This window comes from Stegodyphus dumicola, chromosome 1 (genome assembly GCF_044657685.1).
Source record: "Stegodyphus dumicola isolate Sdum_Otavi_A_Nest chromosome 1, ASM4465768v1".
In the NCBI taxonomy this organism is placed as follows: Eukaryota; Metazoa; Arthropoda; class Arachnida; order Araneae; family Eresidae; genus Stegodyphus; species Stegodyphus dumicola.
Genome location: NC_140768.1, coordinates 256,132,351 through 256,158,395, shown reverse-complemented (window position 1 = coordinate 256,158,395; position 26,045 = coordinate 256,132,351). Strand labels below are relative to the sequence as shown.

The 26,045-nt window shown below is 30.9% G+C and overlaps 1 protein-coding gene and 1 long non-coding RNA gene across 5 annotated transcripts in view; one reads left to right on the top strand and one right to left on the bottom strand.

Annotated features, from left to right (window-relative positions):
• LOC146999536 (uncharacterized) overlaps positions 1-26,045 on the top strand; it is a 123,431-nt gene that overhangs the window by 9,698 nt on the left and 87,688 nt on the right. The window contains exon 2 of the long non-coding RNA XR_015044269.1: positions 19,599-19,844. This is a non-coding gene — a long non-coding RNA (uncharacterized LOC146999536). The remainder of the gene's footprint in view (positions 1-19,598; positions 19,845-26,045) is intronic.
• The window catches only part of LOC118188514 (uncharacterized), a 146,107-nt gene that overhangs the window by 62,492 nt on the left and 57,570 nt on the right, over positions 1-26,045 (bottom strand). The window lies entirely within an intron of this gene.

Here is a 26,045-nt window from a genome sequence, read left to right as displayed (position 1 = left end):
AGTAGAAATATTTTTAAACGTTTATTTGACAAGGTTTTCTTTGAGCTGTTAGATAATAACCTTGAGTTTTCAGATTGAAAGTTTATGCTTAATATTTCAAACAATACAGCCTTAAATATTATAAATAATATAACAACTAACATATTCTTAAAAATGCAAAACCCTAATTTCTCTGTCCGAATGTATCCAGAAAATACCAAAGTAGAATTTGAAACTAATAATACTTTTGCAATTTGGGGTAATTTAAATTTTGCATTTTCAGTGATTTGTTTACGTAAATAGTTGTATCGTTAATTATGACTCAGATTTTACATCAGGATTCCATTTTTCAGATTTCTAATAACAGTACTATCTAATTAAAATGTTAACGAGCATGTCACAATTTAGGATATTACATGTTTTTTTAACTACTCATAAATTATATGTTCACTCATTCAAGAATTCTAAAATTAACCTGTACGTAGCAAATGAAAAAACTAAGATTAGCTTTAGAAAAATATCACGATCTAGTGAAATCAAGAACAGGCGAAAAGAAAGCACATGATAATGCCTATATAAAATATTAGTACTTTTTAAACAACTGGCACTGGAAGATGTGAATACTTATGAGACTTAAACTTAGAATGCGCACTGAAATCAAATCACGCAATTTATTCGCAGCCAGTTATTTAAATTTTCAGGAAAAATATCGTATAATGAGCTGAAGCATGCTGTTGTAAAACCGAAAGTCACGGTATCAAAACATTATAAAAATACTGACAATAAGCTAAATCGTTGGCTCACGAGCGGCCGAGCGGTAAAAGACGCTGAACACTGGCAGATCGGTCCGGGGTTCGAGTCCCGGCAAACGGGTTGGCTGCATGGGCATTTTTCTGGTTTTCCCCATGTGTAAAGAACATACGAGCCAGTTTCCCTTAATAGGACCTCTACGGTCATCCCTCCCTTTGCGTGTAGGACCTAAGGGTGGAGCACGTAATAAAAAAAATAAAAGCTGAATCGTTAAAAAAATGGTTTGACAAAGGTACATGTTATAAAAATTGTATGTGCCTGATAAACAATTGTTCCTTAAATGGAAACCAGTACACTGCGTTATGTTAATACCTTCGAATGTTACGAGATGCAACGCATAATGTGATTTCTTTATCAGCTTTTGTTCTCCTAACACAACGCTTAATGTGATTTCTTTATCAGCTTTTGTTCGCCTAGCAGAGCGCTACGTGAAGTACTGTATGTTTTTGGCAATCTGACAACAAGCTCTGAACTTCAGTAGTTTAAATGATGGTGGTTGTAGTGTGAATGCTTATTTTTGCATTCTGATAATAAGCGTTTCATTAAGCCACTGTGCAAAGTTAATTTCAATAATTCTCTTAAAAATAATTTTATAAAACATACATACAGAATGAAATTTAATTTACATATTCATGCAGTGGTTTACATATTCATGCAGTGGCAGTATATTTATTGTATATTAAGTAATGAACGTTCGATTGTCCCACTTTCTTTTCACTTTGTTGAGTGAAATGTCACCAAATCATATAACTAAAAACCATGTTTTGTTTCAAGTGTTTTGTCAAATCGTTAAACTCGTTTTTCGCAAAGCAGCGGTTTTGCATATTCAATATTTAGGCTTAGTGTCAATGGTACGTACTTGATGACCTTTCTTTTTTATAATTAAACTGATATTTGTTGCTGCTTATCCTGAGTCCTGTAACAGAAGGACAACAAATATCATGAATGGTAATAAAGGAAATGCGTTTGTTGTTGGTCATAGATTTTGGATACCAATGACAATAGCGCAACTTTTACCTAGTACCATCCAAAGTTTTGTGCAAAAATACGCCAAGCGATGAAATTCAGTGACCTTTTGCCTCTCCTTATTTATCAAACCTCTGAAAAGAACATAATTTGCAAGACTACCATAATCACAAATTGGCCTGTTTCATCCGGAGTTTAAGAAATGAGGCAGCAAATCAGGCTGCCAAAGGGATGTCAAAGAATTAACCTATAGATATCCATCTTCATGTTCTGCAACTGGTAGTAAAAAGAAGTGTTGCAAAACACGCTATAAAAGGATGATAGACGCAAAGGAATGAAGCAAAAAATGGAAGACTTACCGACATGTCGACTCCCAAACGATTTCCTAAACGTTTCACTCAAGATGTTTAAAGCAGTCATCGTCTTTATTCAATTAATGACTAACCATGCAAACTTTCTATGTTATTTGGATAAATTCTTACCCAGAAACATGAAATATAGATATAGTGAATATGGAAGCCAAAATTTTCAAGCTCTACATCTTTAACTACCCATTGTTTCAACGAAAAAGAAGTAACATCTTCCAAACTTATTTCATCTACACCAAAAACATAAAGGCAATCAAAGACATGTTGTTGGAACCCAATACATCATAAAGTACGTCCTGGAAAACAAGGTGGAAGTAATTTTAGAGAGTGTTTTCTTTATAATTTAGAGAGTTTTTTTCCTGTGCATAGTTATTAGAAGTTTTCTCTATAACTGTGCATAATAACATTATAAATGTGTATTATAGGCTTGTAGATAAAGAAACCTTCTGTCGGTTTCTTCAAGACGAAGATAAAAATTTTCCGGGCAGGAGATGTGCTCAATCGATCAGATTCTTAGCCATAAAGGCTGTATGTTACTAACGTTGAGGTTTTCAGCAGTAGGTAACTAAATATAAACTACTCCCCATTCTCTTGAACTGAACATGAGAGTGTCAAATTAGATAGTTACGTAGAATTTGATTTTAAGTACAACGGCATGGTAACAGCCAAAACTTACTAACAATACTGATCGAGACTGTTATATGGCCAACATTTATAAAGGCGGATATTATGTTAATGTTATGAAAAAACGTTTTGCAGTAGTTTTATTATATTAAAATTAAAAGTGACTACCTTAATCTAAATAAAATATATGCATTTTAACAGATTTGAAAAGTTCAAATTAATTAGACAAAATTAATAAAAAATGAAATTATGTTTTCAGCTTCTCACAACTGTTCTCTTCAGATTATGTCTATGATGGCAAAAACTACGTATGAAAAAGATTTTTTTTAAAGATAAATACTTTTGTACTCTTATAGTTCTTTTCTACACTGCTGCATTAAGAGCTCACTTCGGGAAAACTCCTTTGCATCTATCCACAACCCAGTTAATAAGATTTCTTTAGGTTAGTTTCTTTAGACTGGAGATGATGTTTTCCTAATTTAATGAGTTCCTTTTCTTATCATTACGAGACAGATCCACATAGATACTTCTTTAGAATGTGTTATAAAAATTTCTAATCCAATCAAGCCATTTTGTATCGGGCACTTCAAAGAGCTAAGGAAGCTCTTTTTCATGCATGCGCAAATAGCTGTCAATAAAACTTTTCATTTATGGTTTGCATATACATAAACGCATAGAAACATTCTTTAAAATACATGGAGGAAAACAATGCGAATGGAACAAAAGTATGTTCGTAAAATAATCCAAATTTCTTTCTTTTTTCCTTTCATTTTGTTGAAAACCGTAAAACTTTAACCTAATTGAATTTTCTCACTCTATTGCAATTTCCATGATGCACGACCGAAGATTGGCTTTGTTTAGTTTGGTTTAGTTTATTATAGGAAAGCCCTCTAGGGTCTAAGGGAAAGGATGCTTTCAAGGAGCTCTTTCTTGGTGAAACAGGTTCATATACACGTTACACATGGAGAAAACGATGCAAAAGAACATGTAGCCGGGCCCGTTTGCCAGGGTTCGAAACCAGGTCGATATTACCTGCGTTCAGCGATTTTATCGCTCGGTTGCTGATGGTCCCGAGAATTGTTTGTAAGAGAATTTGACATAAAAAGTGGTGTTTCAGTTTGACTGTAAAAAAGAAACAAAATGTATAGAGTCGATCCAAAGTACTCAGATCATTTCGTGTTAGTTAACCTTTACAACTGTAGAAGAGGTAAAGCATGACTTTTGACATATTTCGAGCTATCCTGAGCAACAAATCTTCAAGCAACTATTGAGTATCTTAAATTTTATAAGTGATGAATCTTTTAAAGTAATTCCCGCTGTCTTTCCAAACTAAGAAATTTTGTTCTGTCATGTATGAATTTAAAAAAAAATTGCTTTCAGTCAACTATTTAACTCAAAAGACAAATCGGGATTTTCTCTTTTTACATCTTTTTACATCCATTCTATATTATTATTCAATATTTTGCATTAAGCTGAAAGAAAAAAAATTAGTATTTTATGAAGTGAATATATAAGAATTAATAACAGGTGAAATACATAGAAAATAATAACTTAAGTGTTGTCAAAAACATATATCTTAAAGACTACTTTTTCCCAGAAGAAACATTTTGGAGATTGGTGTAGGGTTCAAATTATGGCCACATTATGTTAGTTAGATATTTCATCACTTTCACTTGTGACATTACGTGCTTGATCTTTAATTTTCTAAGGTTATCTTCCTCCCAAAAACGTAACAGGTAGCATTTTTGTTTTATCTGTCATTACTGCTCTCAGTTTTCCTATTCTATGACTCTGCGGATGTAAATAACTAGCTTTGTTTTCACTTAAGGAAAATTCTTTTAATTATGAAAGCTTTCCTATTACATTCCCTCTTAAAGTAATTTACATTAAATGTAGATTTTAATCTTTAAATTAACTTTTTCAGAATTCATCTTTACGTTTTAAATTCAAAACTTTTAATAACATTAACAGGTTTTACTCCCTTTTGACAATATTTTCTTCACAACCCTGCATGGAGCCTTTGAGAAATTGCTGCGCAGAAATTATATTGCTCCTTCTGCAAGAAGTAAATGTCTGATTTAAAACTTCAAAGCTTTAATTTTTAGAAAATATGACTTTTATGAAGGCATAAGTTGATGTTTTGCAAACTAGTTAAAAACTTTTCGTTAATTGTAAACAAGAACACTTTTTTTTCATTTTAAAGCTTTTTTTCTAAGAGAACTGCAAATTTCTTTCAACAGAAATATGGGGAGTAGAGACAATAGTTTGCCAGTTCGAGACATGGATTTCGTAAGTCGAAGATAATTATTATATAAACCAAACTTTATTTAAATGTAGTTCATAATTTTGTAAATTAAATAATTCTTTAGAAAACGGACATTTATATGCATGTTGATGCATGTGTATGAGTTGTTCATTAGATGATCCATTGATGCATAAAATTTATTGTGTTAACTGTTTGATTACCATTCGTTAGATTTTCTTTCAAGTGAGGAATTCAGACGCGTAACACCTTCGTTTCTGATGTAGAAGTTAAGTTGTAGAAAAACTCCCGAGAGAAGATTTTGGAGCGCCACCGAACGGCGGGCGCTATCAAATCATAACAGTTATACTAATACAGTGTAAAAAAAGACAACAAAAAAATGTTTCGTTAATTTTCATTTGTTATTCATAAAGCTGTATTGTATAAATTCATAAAACCGCAATGTATTTTTAATGGAAAGGAATATACGTAGGAGAAATATCACTTCAGCAACGAAATGCGGAAGAAGAAAAAATCAGAATGTCTGTTGGGGTTACACTGACCACCTGAAGATAGTTAAGTGATAGAGCTCTACATGAGTGCTTAAATATAAGCTTATGGCACTAATAATGAAAATAAAATCTATCTCGTTTCACCTTTTCAGTATAAGATCTTCCTGATTATATGAAAGAAAAAATATCAGAATCATACCATTTGATTAAGTACTGCTTCCGTTAAACAGTTAGTCTGCTTTAAACATCAATAAAAACACTTCTTCGAATTATAATTATGCACTTTTCCATTAGATTGTTACAATGCCAAGCACTCTAAATAACATTTATGACTGTAGCTATAGATTTATTTTTAATAAAATAAGTATACATTCTACTTAACATGAAAAGAGTTCAGATTTTGAAGTAAGAAAAATATATATTTTTTAATTATTTTTATTTACATTTATTTTTATGTTTATTTTTATTTATCTTTTTATTTTTTATTTATATATTTATTTATTTTTGAATTTTGTGACATGCTATATAAATCAGCAGATTTAGGACATTTTTATTAAATTATATCTAACAGTGACTGCAAGTTTAAAATGTATCAAGGATGTTATTCCCTAAAATTTAAATTATTTTTGTTTGTTACTTTTTATTCACATCTCGTAAGTATTGTTATGATACCATAATCATTCGATATTAAGACACTACACCAATTAAAAATTGGTTTTGATTCTACAAAAAATAAAATAAATGAAATCAATCATGAATAATTTTTCCTAGTCACCCTTATAAACAGTGGTATTTTTACTTAATTTAGTGACTTCAAAAAAATATATTGTTTCAGTTATCAGCAACTCAAGAAAATCTTCTTTTTTAAAATGTATTTGGTTTTAAATTTTCTGAAGAAAACTGGTATGCTTTGGATGCAAAGAAATGCCTTTATATAACTATACTTGCGAGTACACTATAATTAAACTTAGGAGATAGTATAATCATTTCATCAATATTTTTAGTAAATAAATTATTATATATTATTATTATTATATATATATATACATATGCGAGTGCTTATTTTCCAAATAGCGGTAAAAATTTGGAAATTCCTTCAGGATCTTGAAGTTACAATTTTATGTGATCAAATTTTCCATCTAAAATATCCTCATAACAGTTCTTAGATTATATCTTAACAATATTTACCAAAACTGAAGCTTGCTAGGTAAATTAAAATAAGTTGTATAGTATATCTAACAAGACCATCGAAGATTCCAAATGAATTCGGTCCTTTTATGACTTAGGAGGTGACATTAATATTATTGTTTAATTACTCTTTCAGAATTATTTCTGGTCACCTTTAGAGGTGGTGACCATGAGAATGTTCGCTTTAATTAATACTGAAATTTAATCTATGGAATAGTTTGAGATTTTTATGAAAAAGTAATAGTGCAAGTAATTAAACCTTTTACCTAAATAGAATAGGTCATTTTACATACTTATCAGGTTGTAGAAAAACTCCTTGAACACATATTTATTAATTCACAATCTAAAATCCCTATAATGTGCAAAGAATCTGCAACGATTTGATAATATTATCATTTGAAACTTGACATAAATCTGCGGCACTGCATGAAAATCAAATTAATGGTACTAATCCTTTTATTCCTCTTGAATTCATTTAAACAGTGCACCAGAATGAGATGCAATAAACTCTTATATTCGTTTTAATTCGGTTATAAGAATTTCTCATCATGGTAGCATCGGTACAGAAGCGATGAGTTTGACGTGAATTCCAAAGTGAATAGTTGAATGTAGTTCATGGAATTTTCTGTGAACAATGTAGTTTATTGCCTGTAACTATAGGTTTAATTAGATTTTAAGCGAAATAAATTATGTCATAGAGTTCAAAAGGATTATTCACGTCTTTTCTAATGTGAATTAAAGCACATTACATATCAGCCTTGCACACGTAATAAGCTCAGAATAAACAATACGATTCCTCGAATATTTCAAACTGTTGACGATAATTCTTCTACTTGATATAATTCTTTTGCTATAAATTTTCATGCATAAATTTAACAACAAATAAATGAACATATTGTTCAACAATGACTTCGGCACGTATTTAAATTCAGATTTTAAATTATGTGTTTTTATTTTTGTTATTACTCACCGGTTTCGAGTGGTCTAACATAATGGCTTTAATCGATAGTATATACCGTACATTCCAGCATACATAAATCGAGGGTTTTGAAAAAAAATATATTTATATATATATATCCTCTATTGCTACATAGTATTAATTATTAGACAGTATTAATAGCATTTAATAGTATTACATAGTATTAATTAGATAGTAAGCATATATTTATCAAATTTTAAGCCAAAACTTTGTTATTCGTTACATTTCGTAATGATATATATTTTCGGAGCATATAAGAACATACTTTTTTATTATTTTTCACATGTTGAAGATTTCTTACACTTATATCAATACGTATCGTTGTAAAAGTTTAAATTAACATATTATAGATCAAAATTAATAATGATCTAAAGCTGCAGGCTTATAAATCATGAGCACATTGTAGAAACTAGTTTTCAAATACAGCAATTAAGGACAAACTGTGGTCCTAATTGCTATCAAATGTAGGCCATTAACATACTGATATTGAAAAAGTTGCATTTGTTTATTTATTTATTTTTGTAGACACTTAAATACTGTTTACAATGATACATAACCTATAGTAAACATTTGAGAGGCATCTCTTAATTTGAAAGAAACTTCCCGAACGGAATATGCTTTTCTAATTTATTATAAAAAATTTAAAACCTAATAAGGTTTAACGCACAAGACTCCCAGTTATCTATAAACGAGTTATCCGTGCTTCTCTATACCAGAGTCCATAAATTACGCATTAACTTATTAAGAAGAAAATTAATCCATTGCCTTCTTGACCCTTAATTGACCATTTAAAAATATGATAGGGCAATGTGTTTTGCAACACGCTAAGTATATATATAGCTATTGATTTCTAACTGATTGTATATATATATATAGCTATTGAATATATATATATACAATTGAATATATATATATACAATGTAAGTATATATATAGCTATTGAATTTCTATTGATTCTGTTGTTTACTACGATGTATTATATACATCTTAATTCAAACCCTTCTTTCTGTTAAAAGAAGATGAATGAGGTTTTGGTCTCGTTAAAGAGTCCATTAATCGTATCTTTGATACCGTTACAGAGAGTGTGGTTATGACAGTGATTACGTATTCATTCACAGACGCTTAGCCGTAGCTGAAAATACAAGTGGAGCAGAAAGATTGAGCTAAGATGGGCACATGGAACACACAGAAAAAACGATTGCCCACATCAACTCATAAATTAAGAGTTTAATGATGCTACTGTTATATGCAGTATTCGAGAAATGGGCCTTTATCGAATTACAGTGCTTTGGGAGTTTCCTTTGCACGCTAATACATTAAGTAATGTAAACTCAATGCAGAAAGAATATTCTGCTTATACTAGATGATAATTAACAGATCACCAGAGAAATCTCTCAGCATTGCATTGCTCGATATACGTAGAATTAGCAACATCAGAGATATGATAATGAACTCGAATCTCGGCAAATGGGCTCGTTGTATGTGCATTTTCATAACTGTCCCCAAGTGAAACGTGCATAAGATACAGTTCCCATAAGGAAGCCCTCCACGATTTATTTGATTATGGCTACGCAATAGATGGCCTCCTTATGCAGATAGCCTTCTATTGCGTAGCCATAATCAAATAAAATAAATTTTAATTCCGCTTAATTTAATTAATAATTTAATCAAGCATAATTTTTCATGACTTTATGAGTCAACATTTCTCACCCAGGATTTAACGAAACTAGCTTTCTGTGAGAGATATTCAAGAATACTGAAATTCATATTTAAATCTATTTTATGCTATTTTTGACTTTGTAGTCAAATTTTCGGGTTTGCCAATTTATCTTAATTTAATTAATTTTATCAATTATAGGAATTTAACTAAATTAGCCTAATTTGCCTTAATTTATTTTGTGTCATTTCAATATTGTAGATTTCATTACTGATTTTCCTCTTTTCAAATGTTATAAGTAACATATTGATTTTTCAATTTTTTTTGTGTGTGTTTGCAGAATGAAATACTTCCATAAGAAATTTCTTGAATCAGCATTTGTTATTTGATGAAGTACATTATATTTATTCAATTTATAAAATCCTCTCCTGTTAGAATAAAATTAATAGATGTGACCATACCTCGGAAACTGGAAGAACGAGCGAAATAGAAAATTCTATGGCATAATTTGGCACTGCCTTAAACGTAAGTCTTTAATCTATTGTACAAATCCTTTACAAAAGAGAGATTTCCAAACATCGGGGGTTCTAGAATACATCTTTAATTTATCTTTCAAATTTAAAGTCTATTTCTGAATGATTTAGAAGTAGTAAGTAATCTTCTTAATAATTTTAGTTTTTTTTATAACTTTTTAAATGATTTATGTAGAATTCATTATAATATATTCAATAATAGTTTTTACAAGTAGTTGCATTTTTGATTTATTAAATAAAAGATATTTCTAACATTATATAAATATCCTAATTAGAACAAAATCGTTTATACTTTAAAATTTTTATGATGCTTTTATCTGTTTAATGTGAAAAATGTCTTAATAGTTTTTGAAATTTTAAATGTAAATTTTTGTTTTACCTTTCAAACTGAAATTATCCCCTTTCCATTTAAAATATTTATTGGCTTTTATTATTAACAGTAGTGGAGTAGTTATAATCTTGAGAAAAATAATTTTTGTTTGAACCATTTGTTATAAGACTTTGCTGTACTTTATTTACGAACTTTAAGTGTACAAAACGTAAGCTAAGATATTAATAATAATATAGAATAAATTTTACATTGAGGATCCCCTGTAATATGTATTATTCAGTTCAAGGGTTTGGCCAAGTAAAATGTTTATAAATGTTTCTACATTATAAGTATTCTGCTCGTATCTTAAAACTCTGCCAGGAAATACACACTGTTAAAAGCTAACAAAATCTTAACGCTTTTAGTATTACTTGCGCAGCCAATTTGGCACCATATCTTTATCTGTATTCTGTCGACTCACTGCAGATAAAAAAGAAAAAGGAAAAATTACAGGTAATAAATGAAGATTGTAAAATAAATAAGTCCTTGTTTAGTAAACGAAGATTCAATGCTCGTCGCCTCTTTTGCAGAGTAATGATAAAATGAGAAAACTAGCAAAACACTTCAAACCTGTTTTTTTTTCCTTTTTATGGATTACTCATCGTTAAATCTATGTCATTTTTCTCTTTTTCTACACTTCAGGAGCGTGAGCAGAGATTGGAAAGAAACAGAGTAAATTTGAAGTAGGCATTTTTGTTTTGCTGTCATTGGATCGGCCTTATTTTCAAGTTTTTTAAGACATTTGTAGAAGGAGAGGAACCGATTGAAGCAGAACCTCACTGGCGAATGCCTGGAATTTCAAGAACTGAAGGAAATTTTGTCAGAATCCGGGATCTTGTGCGTTCTAATCATCTCTAGACAGTCAGAATGATAAGAGGAATCGCTTGACAAAATGATATGAGGAGAGTTAAATAACACCACCATTCATCAGATTTTGGTAAACAAATTGAGGATCAGAAAACTCCTCAGAAAAACCTTTCCCAAAGCTTTTCGCAGAAACAAAAGAAAAAAAATCTGATGTGTACACTTCCTTGTACATGACTTTCTTGTACATAATATTAAATTATACGCATTTTTCTTGCATTTCATTTAAACTTATTGGATTGAACTAAATCTACTTCGCCGACAGCGCATAAACCACAATACAATAAATGCATTCTTTAAAATTCACTCTAGTATTTGTTTACCATAGCGACACTCTGGTGCTAGATTCACTTAACAGTATTATATTTCGTTCATATTACAACTCATAATGCACAATATTTATATCATTTAAAGAATAGAATTATCTAATCGTTGCCACATGTTCTATTCAAATACTAGAATAAAGCTAGAATGATGTATAAAAGAAATTAAGCAAACAAAACAAAAAAGAACAGTTTTCACAGAAAATTAAGTATTTCTCATTCAATTAATTCAGTTCTCACTTCGCGAGGAGGCAAAAATATATAAAAACTCAAAATATCTATATTAAAAATTACGAAGTAAATCTTAAACATTTATTTCCTCGAAAAAATTCCAGAAAGGATGAAGCATGATTTAATTGGCAATAATAAATGAAAGCGTTATCTTTGTTGTTGCGAAGCTAAGCTTCTCTAGATTGGCAACAAATCCACTAGTCTGCTGTTTCAAATGTAAACAATCAATGGCCGCCGTAAAGAAAAAGGCTTAGCGGCACTTAAACAACTTTAAAATTGTTGATAATTCTAAAACTATTGCACACAGATTTACTAAAGGCATAAAAACCTAAACCGGGAGATAAAAACAACATAATTCACTCATTTTTAAAGCAAAAAATGTACAATTTACAAACATATAAGAGTAAAGAAACTGAGATCACTGAGCAGGGTAACAGAGTGGATATATATATATAAATATATTTATATACGTTTGGTACGGCCGATTGCAACCAAAATACGAGGTGCACATCTACATGTTATAACAATACTATATACAAAATTTCAACGTTCTGAGGCTACTCGTTTTTGAGTTATGCCAGATACGTACGTACGTTCGTACAGACGCCACGAAAAATTCTCTTCAGAATTAATTTTAAAGCAGTTTTATAATTTTTTTGGAGGAAACGAGTCTTATATTCTGACCTTACGTACAGATATCACGCAAAAACATCGTTAAATTGCATTCGATAGCGGTCAAAATGGATATTTTCGTTGAAATATGCTGCCTGAAACTTTTCGCGATTACAATACTTCCTTTTTACTTCGTACAAGGAAGTAAAAAGGAGAAAAAGTGCCTTAAGTTTTATGGAGTGAACTGGGAATAATTCTCATTTTCTGTAGCATGTCATTTCTGGCATTGGGTATTCGAGTACGACCCAAAAAAGGAAGTACCAGAGTCAGGAATTTTACTTCAAACTCACCAAGATAAAACAAAAAGTGTAAAGTCGAGGATTAAAAGTATGCTGATTTGCTTTTTTCATATCCAGAGATTCGTCTACAAAAAGTTTGTGCTTCTAAGCCAAACGATGAACCAGCACATTTACCGAGAAGTTCTTGAAAGCTTTTGAAAAACGGTCGTGTTGCCGAGATCAAGAATCAAGATAAACTGCGTGCTTCATGACGGCAAAGCCTTGTCACTCTGCATTTTCAATTAATGAGTTTTGGTCAAGTAAAACCATCGATGTGGCTTCTCAGTTCTCATTTCTTCTCCGACTTGTGTCCATGTACTCTGTTCCCAAGATTTAAATTCTACCTCAAAGAATATCATTTTAAGACATCAGTAAACACTAAAACAACCGTAACCGACCAACTGAAATTCCAACATCCGAATTCTATCACTGCTAAGAAGAGCGGAAAAAGTGTCTTCAACTCTATGTGGTTTTCCAAGGTGATTACTTTGAAGGCAATGTGTGACTTATATTGAATTTATATTGAACGAAAAATTTTTAAAAATCAGTCTCATTACGTTGTTTACACACCTCGGATGATGTAATTACTTTTGTGACTGCTCGTAAGACGTAATCACGTTTGTGACTATAGATCAAAGTTTTAAATATAAAATATGATGCCAACTTACTAAAACTGGATCTCTCGTGTTTTCTGCTAGATATTATATCACTAGTTTTAGCTATCACAATAAAATCAACATCATAATTAAAGAATATACGAATAATGATATCATAACTATTTTTTCCCGGGAGGAAACTCTTCCTGAAACTCACTTTTCAGTCATAATAACCCCTTCATCTACAAAGAGAACATAGTTATCTGAATATATTATAAACTTCTTGCAACTAGTTGAGAAACACGGCAAAAAGGAAGGAAAACAACTAAGCTAGCATCTGAATGCAACATAATTTTGTGGAAATATTTGTAATTTTATAGAATGTTTAGGAAACTGCCCTGAGAAATAACTGAGAACATAGTTTCTAACTGAAGAAAGAATTAAGTTTTCATTTATTGTACAGATAGATCAGCATAAAATACCTTTGTTGCATAAGCAGAAGACGTTTGGATTTTTTCTTGTCAAATTAGTCATTTTCCCAAAAGGTATAAAGGATTATTACAATGTTAAAAGGATGTTTATCGGGGCTAGAGTATTTTAGTTTTTATTATACAGACTGTTTTAGTAAATTGGTTGCAAACTTTTAGGAGAGATAGAGCACACCTAGACGATGGAAAATCACATAGCAATGCATGGTCGAACAGGCTTTCCTGACGCGGTAGTCACAACACAAAACACAAGAAAGGGAGGTCACAAACAGGGTGAGGAAACATGTTTATTGTGCTTAGCGCAGCAGAAATCAGGAGACAAGAACAAAAACAGACAACGATCGTCACCAAAGAAGGTGTTTGAAATTACGTTCCCGGACCGTGATGCACGCATCACATCTCAGGCGCATGAAAGATCTGCATCGTGTATGGAAGATACATGATGCACGGCTTCCACATCACGATCCGGGTTCGTAATTTTGAACACCTTCTTTGATAACGATCGTTGTCTGTTTTCGTTCTAATTACTTGGTTTCTACTATGCTAAGAGTAATAAACATGTTTTCTCACCCTGGTCGTGTTCTACCTTTCTTGTGATTTGTGTCGTCACTACCGCGCCAGGAAAGTATTTTCGATCATGCATTACTACATGATATTCCATCGCCTAGGTGTACTCTATCTCTCCTGAAAGTTTGTAATCAATTTGCTGAAACACCCTGTATAAATAGATTCACGAGATTGAATATCCTTAAAAAATTTAAAAGACATACTAAAGTTATTCAAATACTATTTCTAATAGTAGGCAGAAGAATGTGTTGCTATAGTCTCATTTTAGACAAGACAATCAAATATTCTAAATATCAAAAAAGCTGTGTAACCTGGATAAACCTGATAAATAGAAGATGGTGCAAGGAAAAAAGCAGTTAAAATAATCACTAATATTGCTTTTAAGCTATAGTTATTTATTTACGAAACCTACAGTAAAGTAAATCTTCAAAATCAAAACTCAATAGAAATTAACACACAATTTATTGCATCATTTGTACACAATTATAATTATATTTAAAAGAGCAAGATAACAATTATATTTAAAGAACAATTATATTTAAAAGAACAAGTAACAATTCTTTTGTTTTTTGCTTTGCGACAGCTTGTGAAGATAAATTTCGAAAACAAAAAGCTCAAAGATTGCGTTACAAATAACCTCTGAATATTAATCCTTATATTCAGAAATTTTGCTACTCAGCTTGTACGCATGATAGGAAAAACAATCAACTTTTAAAAGTGTATAGAATATAAATTTTCATATGCACCTTGAATTACTTTAAAAAAATAGCTTCATTTTGGTACTTTAAATCTATGCACGCATCCTAGTTCTTCATGGCGGATCTTCATTAATTCCATCAGTGTAGAGTTTTCACAAAGGCAATTAATAAACTAAGAAAAGCCTTCAAATATTTAATTCTTCATCAGCATTCTTTCATTCGTAACGTGTCTACACAAAGATCATGTCTCCGCCCTCTAACCTTCCTCCTCCCACAAGCCAGTTTAATTCCTCTTCATGTGATACGAAACTCTCCAAAACATTTCATTTAAGGAATTGAAGATGAAGGCGAACATTTTTCATTCCAGGGAAATTAATTAACCCATGTGAAATGTAAACGCCCGCCATATTTCGTTCTGTGCCTCCATCCGAAATCTTCTCACTGTTTACATTGTTCTCGCAAGGGATTATACTACCTTCAGTAGGAAAACAGGACGGACGTGATCACAATAAAAATACTTCTAGAAACCAAACAAAGGATGTCCTAATACAGCCCGTAAAATATGCTATCTGTACTAAAGGATAAATTGAGCATATTCATTCTTCGAAATATAATTTCAGCATGACATTTTCACATATGCGTAAAAAGGATAAGAGGAAACATTTAAAAAATTCTATTTAAGAAATAATTTGTGAAAAAATAGAGTTTAATTAGTGTTGCATTAGTAATTATAACTTCAAAAATGTATCATTTTCCAAAAAAAATTAAAAATAACATAAAAATTATAACAGACTCGTATAAAAATACTATATGGTATGTTTATGGAAAAACAGAAACACTTTTTTAAAACTAATGAGCATGTCTTATACATTCAATGTTATGTATTTTATTACGTAATTTATTTTTATAGTTATTATAAAAATTACTTGATTACATATTTCCTTTCGCATACGTCCATAAATTAAATATATCATTTTTATATAAAAGCATTCTAGCGCTAACAAGTATTTCATTTAAACAAATGAATGAAAATTTTAAAAGTTCTAATCTCAAAAATACATTTCTCGAGGAATTTTATTTCATTTTCATCGTGTGAAATGATCCTGTTGGTTGGGGACATACAACTATACAAATTAAAATGAATGCGAAAATTTAGTCATAGTAATACAGATAATTATATTACACTATTTTAAATAATATTATTATTATTAGTTATAACAGTAGCAGTATTATTATTATTATTATTATTATTATTATTTTACTACTGTCATTATTTTTCTTATTATTATCGTTGCTCTTATTATTTTACAGAAGTTCTTAGTTATATTGTTATAATTATTTGAGTTTTTTACCCTTCTTAAATGATTTTACTGATATTTTATCTATTTGAAAACTGACAGCTTTAAATTCATTCAAATAAACCCAAATTTAATGTTTAAAAATGATTGTAATCTAAAACATAGGAATATTATGCAAAATGCCAAATAATTAGAAGCTCCTCCAGGTGAGAAAAAACAGTGGAATTTCTCCCAGATTCGAAGGCAGAGCTGAAAGATAAACTTAAATAAAATCCCATTATTATTCTAAAAGAATTTTAATTGCCAGCGTATCTAACATTAACTAGACATTGCGTTGGATTTAATATTCTTTGCTCCACTGTACAATTTAAGCATTTTCATATTCCGCCACCTGGTTGATTTTCTAAAAAATGCCGGCCCCTTTATGCAAAAAGGCAGTTGTTCGCCAAGATTAAGATCTTTCCATGAATAACTATTCTTATAAGGTATTTCTTCCGCTTTCCTAGCATGTCTTCGTGGTGTGGTGGTCTGCACGCTGGGCTCGTATTCCAGAGGTACGTGGTTCGATTCCTGGCTAAGGCGTAGCTCATTTTTCATCTCTCTGGCTTCGATAAAACCCTAATGTCTCTACAGTGGCTCCCGAACCAAAAGTGTGGTGCATGATGATTCTCCACACCCAGGATTTGGCGACTGGGCCGCCTAAAATCCCCAGTTGAAAAGAGTAAATTGATGTCTAACGTATTTTAAAAAGGGAGGGGAATATAGAACCCGCTACATCCTTTCATTAAAAGCTGTGCATTTATTAGTAATGTTGGATATATCATGTACTTAGAACATAGTATTGATATTCGTTTTATACAAGAAACAAGTGTCAGAGATTAAGCTTTTAACCGAAGGCAAAACAAATGGAGATAACAGAAAAAAATGACTATATGGAACATTTGTTGAGGGATACTGGCTCATATTTACAGTACCGATGAAAAAAACCATAAAAATGAGTGTAGAAGCCTGTTTCACCTAGAATGAAAGTCCGACGTAGTGTTTGCCTGAAGTTGTTTAGCAATCACTTGTGGACGCAAAGCATTTAAAAATAACAAAAATAAATATTTTAAACAATGCAAAAAAATTAAATTTATTAAAAAATACAATGTCTGACTTAAACTTGCAGCAACCAATTTAATATGCAATAAAATATCAATGATTAAATTTCTTGAAGATTCTGGATTGCTTCCTAAAACTTTAACTCTTACCTTTTAGCAATTATCTTACCTTATTTTTTATTTTATTAATAAAATCTTTATCTTAATCGTTCTCTTTCTCAACATGCTTAAAATCATTAAATTTTTATGATTAATCTCCATATATTTTTAAGTAACAGTAATAAAAACTTTAAGATTGAACCATTGTAGAAAACGGGAGCCATCGGAAGATGAATAATCTAACTAATATTAAGATCACGTGTAAGAAGAACATCTTCATTTAATGATTCCTCTTTTAAAATGCGCAAGGGGATAAAGATATCTTTTCTTGTCTATTTTCTAATACATACAATATGCTGGAAGCAATACGTAACGACCACCTGAGGAGGTGACTGATTTGATATAATATTTAACTCTTGCTCAGTTCAGGAAAAAGCGGAACAAAGGCATATCCCATCTGCTTCTGACGGATGATCATTGGAGGGTATTTAGACAGGCTACGTAGGGTGTGTTTAGCCTAAAAGGTTAATTAATTCTTGGAAAGAGTAGGGAAAGCCTTATATGGAATAATGAAAAAAAAAATAACATTCTACCTCCAAGGCAGATTTTAACGCGCAGTCTAACTTTCCTCTCTACCCTATAAAGATCTTTTGTCTCAATTTCGTCCTCTGTCTTGCCAAACTTCTTTCCAGAACGTGTTCTAAGTTATGATTTGTATCTCAATAGGTTATGGGTCTTAAAGTGAACTTTTGATGATTTAAGGAACTCATGGAATAAAACATGGATGAAATTTGTTAATTATGGCGCATTCAGCATGATGACGAAGTTAACGCGCTTAAATGGAAAAGAGGAGGATGGAGATATTTAATATGCGGAACAAATTCCTAAGGGAAATACGTTGCTTATGCATCGTTAAGCAGAAGTGGAGAACAAACTTGAGAATAGAGTTTGAATCTGTAAACGTTAATCCTTCTCGCTTCGAATAACATATTTAAGATAAGTAGTTCAGAAAATGCTAACTGGCTTTTTTTTCTCTTTATAAATGCAATTTTCTCTTTTATTCCTATTAAATATACAATCTTCTCTTTTTACTTGAGTTATTACATCAACAGTTATGCACATCATGTAAGGCTTTCTTTTTTAATATTTAATAATATGTGGTATGTTTAATGTGTTTCTTAGTGTTTTTTCATATATTTAAGGTGTTTCTTAGTGTTTTTCATATATTTAAGGTGTTTCTCAGTGAAAACGGAGCTTGCATGTCACATGAACTTGCATATATAAACTTGATATATTGATGCTGTTCATCAAGGAAGTAAATGATTAGTGTACTTAGAATAAAACTAAGTAAATATATTTTGACTGTAATAGATAAGTAATAAGATTTTTCTTACATTTTTTGAATATTAGTCTGCACAAATAAACGGTTGTAGTTTTCAGAGGGTGCTTCTGGCGAAACTAGAATAGCCTTATGGGCCGTAATGCGGTATGATTGGTTCCGAGTCAATGGTGTTTCATACTAATATGTATCAACACAGCTAATATTGATTCAAATCTGTTCCATTAGTTGAAGTCAATTGGATGAAATCGAAAAAAATCCATTAGTCTTTTTAAAGAGGTCATGGAACATTTTGGACCTTAAAAAATAGTAAATCATTACCTTGTCAGGATATGAACAAAAATTTTAAAATTTTTATCCGGACATGTTTATCATTTATATTCTTCGTCACTTAAAAGGGACCAAGGGAAACACAAGGCCCAGTCTAACGGTCTGCATAGAAATCATTAGACATTTTGGAGTAAGAAAGGTAAAAGATAAAATGTGACCTTTCAGAAATTCGAACCGTATAACGTTCGGTCTATAGCTAGCTACATGTGACAAGCACTTGTAATTTTTTTCCAGTTTCAAGAAAGATCACATCTAGTACTTAACTTTTTTTTATATAAATAATCTTTTAAGTCTAAATGTTAATTATTTATTCTACAGAAATATACTGATAATCTATGCCATCCTCACCATTGTGCAGTTTTCTATAATAATTTGACTGCTGCGGTACTGGAGCTTTTAGACATTTTATGTACTGCATGCACGCACTTTGCGTGAAAATAGCAATAACATTACTATGGATACTTACGTTAAGTTATTTGTATTGCAGAAAATATATCAAGAGCATGGAAGAGATGACTTCGTGGAGGATATTTTAAAACACAAATTGGTACGAAACAGCCTTCCTTTCGCACGGAAAGATACAGAGCCTTTATAGGATGATTCATCGGATCACTAGCATCACAGCAAAGTACCTGAATCATCATATGGCATGTACCATTTTATATTCAATCCTGGTGTCCAATACGCTTTTTCTGCCCTGTCCTGATTGTTTAAGCTACCGAAGATGCTGCAGGTGAGCACTCTTTCTACCTTGAAAGGGTATTTTCATTTTTCAAGTAGAAAGTTTCTTCTTTTGCGCCAGAGATGCTATGATGTCATTATTTGCCCACAGTACCAAATGAAATATTTTTTGCATATATTAAACTTCAGAGATTGGGCTTGCTGCACTAGCTCTTTCCTGACGGGAAATCTAAGAAATTTTATTTCGAAAATATAAACAGATTCTATATCTTGGAAGTTGTTTTTCCTTTGAGGCCACTGCCCTTGAATAACAACACATTGTCTTTTATAATAGGATGTTAGATATGAAAGGATTACCAATGGAAAGCGATAATGTTTCTCCATAAAAAAAGACATCTGTATGTAAGAACCACCATCTCCCCCCCCCAAAGCAGTAATCAAATAATGAGGAAAGTGGCATACCTTAATTAAAACATGCATAGACGTAGAATGTTGTCTAACAACAAAGGATAAACGAATGCATCATGTGTTCCTAAACTTTAGAGGTTCGAAAAAAAAACGCGAGAAAAAGAACTTTGAGTTAGAATGCAGTGAAATTGTCTCTTTTTTACTATTTAAAATTTTCAAATAAAATGATTATACACTCATTTATGCATAAAATAAAAAGCATATTGTTCTCGCAATTTTACTTTGATTTATAAATTACTTTTTTATGAACTTGGATCTGTTAATATTTATGTCTTTAATATAATTTTAATCTTAGAAACTTTGATTTTACAAATTCTTTTATATCCATACAAAAAACGAGTGCTAGTTGGAAACAAACAACAGAGCTAGCTGAAGGTGCTAGAGAAATGTTTTGTCTTACAAATTTTTCTCCACTATTTCCAGAGGGCACTTTTTACAAAATAAAAAGGTGAATGCATTGATAATTTAAAGATTAACAATGAAATACAGTTTCTTCATTCGACTGAAGTCGCATATTTCAATTTTCGAGCTAAAAGATAACTGTATCTGCGGACAATAATAAGTTTCGCGCTTCAGAGAAATAAATCAACGTATTAAATTTATATTCAGATTACATTCCTTTTCAATGGAAATTTGCAAAATATAAATGCATATTGTTGAAACTAATACACCAAACAGTTATATATTGAGTTATTGTTACATGAAATTAGAACCTTCGAAACTATTTTCATGTTTTTATAACCGTAATTTTGCTTTTCTTTTTCACTACATTTTCCTATCCTTTTTTCATTTAATATAGTTTCGTTCTTTGATATAAAATTTTTATCTTTAATATCATGAATAATATACTTTCAAAGAAACGACTGAAAAAAAGGAATATCGATTCTTAAGTCAATGCTATACAGATAGCTTTCAATACATAGCGAAAGCTCCAAACAGTGGCAAATTTGATAAAACATCAATGGCAAGAAATCAGGAAAGTAAAACAGGTTTTGCTTTTATTTGAGTCAGAGGACTGCATTTTAGTGAATTTCATAGCTCTTATTTTTATTTCAAACAACTGCAGCCAAGATAGTAAATCTTTGACAACTGAGAGTTTCATGGTCTTAGGGAGCGTTTTTGTAGTTTCCATTGTAATGTTACGTACTATGTCAATGTGAGTTAATTCGTTTCAGAAAGCTTTATTTTTCAGCAGATGATTTTATTGAATATTCTTGTTGCCAAAACTGAGTGTGAGTGTTTTCCCAATCTTCTTTCAATAAGCACTCTTTTTACTCATTAAGCAAGGTTTAATTTGCAATACAATTATAAATGTTTTAAGAGTAGAATCCATTCATGGCTTGTGGTTTCTGCAAGGAAAAGTTCCATTGAAACTTTTATATGTCATTGAAACTCTAATATGTCAAAATTATAATCAGCAATTAAAAATTCACAAAGCTGGGTAATGTACGTTAGAGATTCATCACATATTGATTAAACATATGAGCTGCATTAATTCCTCAAATTTCATATTAGCACACATTTAAAGGAACTTTTAATAATTAATCTTAAAAGTTCCATTAAATGTGTATTTAAAGTTAATTTTAATGAACATTTTTAGTAAATTTCTGAGTTTGTTTTGTTATATGCATCTCTCTAAGAAATATTTATTATTTAACTATGTAACTATTTGTATCGTAAAATCATATAGGAAACACCTTAATTAGAACCTTATTTGCTGTTGTTACCAAAGAAGGTTCTAATTAAGTTTCTAATTACCTTATTGTTACCAAATAAGGTTGTTAAGAACTTTATTAACATCTACTACTTGATTTTCACGGCCTTTGGTATCAAAATAGCGCTAAGGTTATCACCAAGTTTAAACTATTCGTATATAGTTTATGGTGTTCATATCTTCGCGATTGCTTTTAATATGGCATCAAAAAGCTTATCTTTCCTATAGGATTTCCACCACATGAATTCTGAAAAATACAGCTCTAGATGATGCCGAGCCGTACCTTTGTTTTTTTTTTTTTTTTTTTTTTTTTTTTTTTGCTTTGCTATTTACCATAGCTCCACAATCTTTTCACATTTTTGGCGCGAGCACTCGTTATTGTATCAACAAAACTAAACGTGGGATTCACTGTTAAATATGACTGTAACCAGCCGTTTCAAACTCGTCTGTGTATGGACTTATCTTAATATATTTTCGATTCTTAATCGCTAATAATTTTGTGTGTCTCCTTCCCAAATTGGAACCTAAACAAGAAAGCACTCACCACTTTCAGGTTATAACCCGCCTAACATCCACTGTTGTAGAACTATACTTGCAGCGTTATTTTTTCGCCTCGCGAACTAACTCGCGCTAATTTCCGACTATATCATTGCATTTATTTCAGCTACTTGTTATTGTATTTATTACTTAATGCTCGATTTATATCAGATATGTTATTGCATTGAATATTTGCTATGATTTGTTATTGTGTTATTTATTGTTTATTATCATTTAGTAGACAAAGTCGACAATAGAATTCGAAAAAAAGAAAGTACGATTTTTTTATAGTTGTCCTTCGTTTGGCTGCAGTTTTTATATAATCTGGCGGTTTATCGCAGGTAGTGAAAATTAAGTAGTACTTTTTATTTTTAATTCAAAGGTGTTGCATTTAATCCGCTAACATTACAGTAGAGGAACTGCACGGTAAAAGAATTTCTTTGTTAACTAATTCACTAGTAACTTCCTACAGCTTTAATACCGAAGCTTTGCCTGTCTTTAATTTCGTAGTAAGCAATTTAAAAAACAAAGCACCATTAGAAAGAGAGAAAATTCTTTATCATTCATTAAACTATGGCACACGTTTTCCAAACCAAAATTTTAAAATGTCTATTTCTTATATTCAAATAGCAATCTATAAATGAATTTTAGAATTTCTATAAATAAGACTAAATAATTTCAGTTTTACTATGAGCAGTTAGGAACAGCATCTAACTATAACTATCCGAATAGTTAATACACAGCAAAGTTAAAGATTTAAAATTTAGATATCTGTCTGAATTAATTCAAAGAGCAAACTCAGATAGTCAGGATTAAAGCAGACAAAGAAGGCAAATGTCTCGTTTTACTAACACTTAAAGTCTTTCTAACAGCTGGATAAAAGGTCAAATGTAAATACTAAAAAATCAGAGTACCGAAAAAGGCCTTTTATTTGAGATTTTTATTTGAGATTTTATTTGAGACATTTTGAATTATTTGGTAAGAAACTGAGACATAAACTGAGATCATAAGAAGTTGAGGTATACTGAGAAACTGAGATAAGATATGTATAGTTAAGTCATTACATCTATAACTATCTAAATAATAATAATAATAAAAAGAAGGACGACAACAACAACAACAACACTAATTAGTAACATATTTTTTTAATAAAATAGTTATTATAATACATTTATTTCCATGCAGCTCAACAGAAGATGTATGATATTTCTTCGACAATAAAGCACTATATTTAATTGAATTATTTTAGCTCAATTTATAATATACAAGCAATCCCGTAAATCTGCATTCATTACTCTGATATAGCAGAGAAAATATTAAGTGATACTTAATGTTAAACATAAATTATAAATCTATCCTTGAAATCATTGCCATATGACTTCTTTTCACAAAACCTTAATATAATTATTCAGAAAACTGTCTCTTTTATAACGACAACGAAACCCATTCTAACCCTGTATTTATTATGAAAAGTTGTTACCCAATAATCTGTTACTTACTAACGATCAATTAAATTTCAAAAATTAGAGAACTATTTCCGTTCCAAGCTCGTAAATTAATTAACCTATTACAAAGAACACACCCTTTTGTACGATGTCTGCTGTAAGTCCATTGGTGCTGTAAGTCCATTGGTATACGTGACTTCTTATTGTTGCAAAGGGGGCAGATTTGATGGACCGCTGAGAAGCCTTGCTAATTCATCAAGCGGCTCAAAGGTCATGCCTCTATTAAACGAGTGGATCATTTGGATTAATTGGAGGCGGCTCCACGGTGGTTGAGGAAAGGTATCAAGGTTTAAATGTGTATCCTCGAGCATAATTATCGGTACTCATGGTCGTAGGTAATAGGCGGCGCGGCCAGGAAATGAATGAAAATAAATTTTAATAATAATAAAAAGTTGATTTATTGCATCATGTAGGCACGTGCTGAGCGTGATTCGAGTGCTTTAAAAATGGAGCAGTGTATTCAAACTAATTTTCAGAGTAATAAACGCAGTTTAAGTGCGAAATATCGAAGTTTATTTACTGAGCTAACTCGTTAATCTTTAACTAGAGTGCATTAATAAAATTGGAAGGATTGAATTCATGTTTGGTTTCCATTTAAAATTTTAAAAGATGGGTTTAACATACTCAAGTAGTTCTTTTTTTATTCTTTCTGTAGTATTAATATTAAAATAATGGATCGCATAAACTGTAATGTAAAAAGATTATTTCATTCTTTTTCAGAGCTTCACTAAAAGTAAATTTATTGAATTTATTTCGAAACTAAAATTACTTTTGCCAATTATTTTAACTTTTAACATAAAATCAAATGTTTTATTTACAAATATTTTTATACAAGAGTAAATAAAAGTAAACAAAATCTGGCACTAGTTAAAATAATCTTGACCGCATACATTGAAACGCGAATTCCCCCCCTCCCCTCAAAATAATTACAATAGAGCCTCAAATACGTTACTTAACTAGAACTACACTCCATTCGGATATCCGAAAGATTCATAGATATGGGCTGCTTGTTTTTTTGCAAGCCAAATATGTCTTTACTATAATAAAAGTGAGAAAACTGTATTTATTAATACGTCACACTTTATTTAAATAAAAATGACATTGTTACGTAGAGTCATTAGGGCTTTTGATGATGAGATATGTGAAAAATGAGCAATACTCTTGCCGGGACTCGAACCTCTCGAATACTCACCGAGTGAACTGACCACTACACCACGAAGGCATGCGAAATACCTTATATACTCCACCTTTTAAAGGGCGACTGGGAATTAGGAAACCCAATCGCCAAATCTTGGTGGTTGATAATGATCATCCGCCACCCTCTTTGGTTCGGACGCCACTGTAGAGCCATCAGGATTTTTGTTGGTGACTTTTGTGAAAAATGAGCAATGTCCTAGCCGGGACTCGAACCTCGGCCCTCTCAAATACACGTCGATTGTGCTGACCACTACATCACGAAGGCATGTTAAGAAGGTGGGAGAAATACTTTATAGTTAAAATATTTTCTTAAAACAATACATAAAACACGCTTTTTTCAGACAAAAGTAAAAACCAAATTTTTAAAAATTTTCTAAGACTACTCATCTAACAAGCTAAACCAATGGAATAATTTTTATTTTCATAGCCCCTAAAAAAAATAATACTATGCAAAATAATAATGACACTTTAAAATAAAACGGCATATTTCACCTAAAAAGGCAAAGGGCACTTTTTATTCTTCTTTAAATGAATTACAAATATAATCCTTATAGTAATAAAGGATTTCTTTTAATATTATACAGAATTATTTAATTCATAGATTTTAAATTTCTTTCCTATGCTTTCCATCTACTACTGAATTTTTTTTTGAATTAAGAGACTTCCTCGATTCATTGTTCTTAAGCATGCTTTCCTTTACCACGAAAAAGCATTTCCTGCTCGAATATTAGTAAAGAAGAGATATTCCTTACCTAAAGAAATTTTATTATGAAGATACAAGTAATGAAAATTATTACTTTACGACACATTTTCCCCAACAGGAAGAAAGAAA